This window comes from Heterocephalus glaber, unplaced genomic scaffold, assembly GCF_053883595.1.
Source record: "Heterocephalus glaber isolate CG9 unplaced genomic scaffold, H.glaber_assembly_v1.0 deba00001577, whole genome shotgun sequence".
Taxonomy (NCBI): Eukaryota; Metazoa; Chordata; class Mammalia; order Rodentia; family Bathyergidae; genus Heterocephalus; species Heterocephalus glaber.
Window position 1 is genome coordinate 4,584,413 of NW_028258358.1, and position 4,585 is coordinate 4,588,997.

At 41.9% G+C, this 4,585-nt stretch overlaps 1 pseudogene; it reads left to right on the forward strand.

Annotated features, from left to right (window-relative positions):
* The first annotated feature begins 1,274 nt into the window (after positions 1 to 1,274).
* On the forward strand, positions 1,275 to 3,085 carry LOC101718419 (melanoma-associated antigen D2 pseudogene; annotated as a pseudogene).
* Positions 3,086 to 4,585: the final 1,500 nt, after the last annotated feature.

Genomic DNA, 4,585 nt, shown 5'->3' on the forward strand with positions numbered 1-4,585 from the left:
ATCCTAAATAATCTAATGTGAAGCCAGTTGATTAGCAACTTGAATTACAATGCAATCTAAACTCCTCTCTCTACCCATGAGTTAACATATTCATGAGTTATACAATTATGACATGGATTTTTAAAAAAGCTGTTACCTCACTCTCTGTCGACCATGTATGCTTTGTGTTTTATTTTGTATATTTTGAAAAGAGTGCCTAAGTTGTGATCCTGATTTTAAGTTTCAACATTTGAGAAGTCAGTGAAATGAAAGTTTAACAAAGGAACACTTTATTTTTTTTTTTTAGCTGGATGTGTAATATCCAGTGATTTCACACGCGCGCACTCACAAAACAAGAGGCATCAGGCTTATTGCTGTATTTAACAAAAAAAAACTTATCTGCAGTTGCTACTAAAATAGTATTGCAAAATTACTTTTACTTTTTTATTACTATTAATTTTATTGATACAATTTATATATACATAATGATCACATTCATCATAGAGAATTTGTATCTATACATTAGATATCTTGATTTCTCTTTTTTCCCCAGTCTCCTCTCCACCCTTCAACCCTTCTTGCATTCCTAATTTACAATAGCTTCATTTCCACTTTCCTGCTTTTCTCAGTGTTTTTTTTTTTCCCTTCCTTCCTTTTCCCTTCCCCCTTCCTCATTTACAATTTGTTTTTGAAAAATTTCTTCCTATTTCACATTATCTATTACACATTTTGGTCCTCATTTACACTTGCAGTTTCTCACACCAGAGAGACCATATGATATTTACACACATGTGTTTGATTTATCTCACTTAAAAGTAAAATCTCAAGGTGGATCCATTTAGTTATAAGTCTCTTAAGGTTATCCTTCTTTATGGCTGAATGCTCCTCCATTGTATAAAAAAATCACATTTTTTTTTTATCATTCATTGGTTGATGGACATTTGGATTGTTTTCAAGACTTAGCTATTACTGTGTTGCTATAAATATGGGTGCACATATATTTAAGTCAGTTTAGGCAAAGTGTGAGCTTCAAGAAATATGTGCCTTTTTCTAAAATAAAAATCTTCTATATGTCAAATCTGTATATTTTTATGGTATCCTCTTAATTTTTTCATTTTTATAATTTTAAAATTATTTTTATAGTATGTCTTTTGCTTATCTCCTATGTAATCTTTATTTCAATTCTTATGTTTTTGACTTGTTTTTCATTTTCTATTTCTTAAGATATAAAGTGAGGGCTGACTTTGAAATGACTGAGAAAAGGCAGACATCTGCTGGACTGGCTAGAGGACAAGGCTCAGCTCTTTCCAGGCTAACCTGAGACATGTCTGACACAAGCGAGAGTGGTGTAGGCTCAGCTTGCTTCCAGACCAAAGCTTCAGAAAAGGACAATGGCTCAGTGATGCAAACTTGTTGATAGTGATTCAGAACTTGGAGGTCTCAGAGACACCAAAGGCCTTAAAGGCACCAGAGATCTCAGAAACTGCAAAAGTCTCAAAAGCCTTAGGGGTCTTGAAGGCCATGAAGGTCTCAAAGGCCCCAGAGGCCCAGGAGGCACCTGCCACCCCTTCCTCATCTACTACACAGCTGACTGATACTCAGGTTCTGACAGCTGAAACCAAGAGTCCAGCAGCTGACACCAAGACACAGAATACTGACTTGCAGGCTGTGACAATGCCTGCCACTGAGACCAAAAAGGTCAGCCGTGTGGCTGATGTGAAGGTCAATACAAAGGCTTCAGAGACTGAGGCTGCTGCATCTCAGCCTCAAGCAGATGAATCTGAGCATGAAGGCAGAACTGCCCAGGCTCAGGAGAATCAGGATACTCAGCTCAAGGTCAAGGCCAAGAAAGCCCTAAAGGTGAAGCACCTGGAAGCAGTCAGACTTCTGGAACCACAGGTGATTGAAGGGTCTCAAAGGCCCTAATGGCCTCAATGGCCAAAAGGGCTTCAAAGGGGCCCATAGACTTTTGGGCCCACAGGGTGTCAAGGACTTGATTGGCTGCTTGGGTCTGGAGAGCTTTGGTTTCCCTGAGGTCACCTAAAGCTCATAGGGTCAAGGCCCACTGTAGAGCTGCCAAGCTCCAGTCATCCTAAGAGCCCAAAGTACTACCACCTCGAGATGTGGCCCTTTTGCAAGGAAGGGCAAATGATTTGGTGAAGTACCTGTTAGCTAAAGACCAGACAAAGATTCCCATTAAGCGCTCAGACATGCTGAAAGACATCAACAAAAAATACACTAATGTGTACCCTGAAATCATTGAACAAGCAGGCCATTCCTTAGAGAAGGTATTTGGGATTCAGTTGAAGGAAACTGAGAAGAATGACCACTTATACATTCTTCTCAGCACCTTAGAGCCCACCGATGCAGGCATACTGGGAACGACCAAGGATTCACCCAAGCTGAGTCCCTTCATTGTGCTTCTTAGCATCATCTTCATGAATGGAAATTGGTCCAATGAGGCTCTCATCTGGGAGGTGCTGCGCAAGTTGGGGCTGCGCCCTGAGATACATCACTCGCTCTTTGGGGATGTAAAGAAGCTCATTACTGATGAGTTTGTGAAACAAAAGTACTTGGACTATGCTAGACTCCCCAGTTGCAATCCCCTGAGTATGAGTTCTTCAGGGGCTTACGTTCCTACTATGAGATCAGCAAGATGAAAGTCCTCAAGTTTGCCTGCAAGGTACAAAAGAAGGACCCCAAGGAATGGGCAGCTCAGTACCGAGAGGCAATGGAAGCAAATTTGAAGGCTGCAGCTGAGGCTGCAGTTGAAGCCAAGGTGAGAGCTGAGATCAGAGCACAAATGGGCATTGAGCATGGCTCTGAAAATGCTGCTGGGCCCTGCAACTGGGATGAAGCTGATATTGGACCCTTGGGCAAAGCCTGGATCCAGGCAGGAGCTGAAGATAAAGCCAAAGCCCAAGAGAGTGGTGGTGCTAGTGCCAGTGCCAGTACTGGTATGAGTACCAGTGCCAGCACTAGTGCTAGTGGTGCCTCCAGTGCCAGTGCTAGCTTGACTGCCACCCTAACATTTGGGCTTTTTATGGGCCTTGGTGGAGCTTGTGTCAGCACCAGTGGCAATTCTGGTGGTTTCTCCTATAAATGAAATTTCAGGTATCTGGCATGGTTTCAGTGGAGGCAGCTGAGGCTCATAGGGATAGGATGAAAAGCTGAAACTCAGGGTGGAAAATGATATGGAGAGTGTACAAAGACACTGCTTTTGGCTTTTATTCCTTCCTGTTTGGTGGCTATCAATTGACTTTTTGATTTTTTTTTAAAATTTGTGTTTGCAGCTATCCTTAATCCCAGCAGTCTTTCTCTTCAAGCTAGGGTGTACCCTCAGAAATCTACTCAAAACAGCACTCTAGGCAGCCACTGTCAATCAATTGAAGTTGACACTGCATTAAATCTATTTGCTGTTTCTTAGTTTATTGCATTTTGGGGAGGTGAGCTGTGACATTTTGCCATCACATTTTAAAAGAAAGTGGGAAAGTGGCCATCTCAGTCTTTGCTTATTGTGTGGTGACACTGGATACATTGGAGCAAGATATCTCTCTGGAAGAAATTGGGCCCCATCTCTAGACTATAGGGCAGGTAGGATTTCTGTGGGGTGGTCTTGGGGATTATAGACACAGAGAACACTCTTTAAAGAAGAGGGCAATTCTGAAACAGGTAGAGGAGATTGCACATCATGTATAGACTCCTTTTGAGAATTTGGTTGAAACAGGAAAGAGACAGGGGTAGGTATCTGAAGAGAGGTGTAGGGACAAGAGGTCATTTTTTGGAGGAAGGAGAGCAACGTAGGCTAGGAGCCAATGAAGAGGAGGGAATTAGTACATTGTAGGTATACAACACAATTATATGCAGTGCATTTTGTAATAGCTAAAACTTGGAAACAGCCCAAATGCCCATCAACTGGAGACTGGATAAAGAAAATGCGGGGTTTTTTTTATAAAATGGAGTACTACTCGGCCATCAAAAATGAGAAGTTAGAGACATTTATAGCTAAGTGGATGCACATTGAGGCGATATTCTTAAGTGAAATAAATAGGACACACATGTGTAAATACTGAATAGTTTCTCTGGTGTGAGAAACTGAAAGTGTAAATAAGGATGAAATGTATAATAGGTAATGTGAAATAGGAAGAAAAGGGGCAAAGGGGAAGGAAGTGGGAGGGTTAGGGGAAAGGATAGAAGGGAATGGGATTAATATGAGAAAATGGAAAAGGAGGGAGTTAAACATTGACACAGGCAGCCCAGTCTCTGAGGGAGTGAGAAAGGATGGTTTGTAGGAGTGCCAAGGGGAAGGCAGATGTTTAGACAGAGCTTAGAGAAGGGACTCTGGAAGGATGTTGAGCTGGTAGGAGGGCCCTAGTATAGGATGTAGCCCCTTATTTGGGGGATAACATGGCACAGTGCTCAGTAATCTGGTTACAGGAACTAAAGAGATGAGAACCAAACAGATGAGTACTGGTTTATTCCAAGGCTTGACTTCTACTGTTTGGATTTGGAATAAAGACACAGGACCCAGAGCAGTGAATGCGAGTTGAGATCTTCACTACTATATTCTCAGTGCCTGACATGTAGTAGGTGCTCAGAGGAGAGA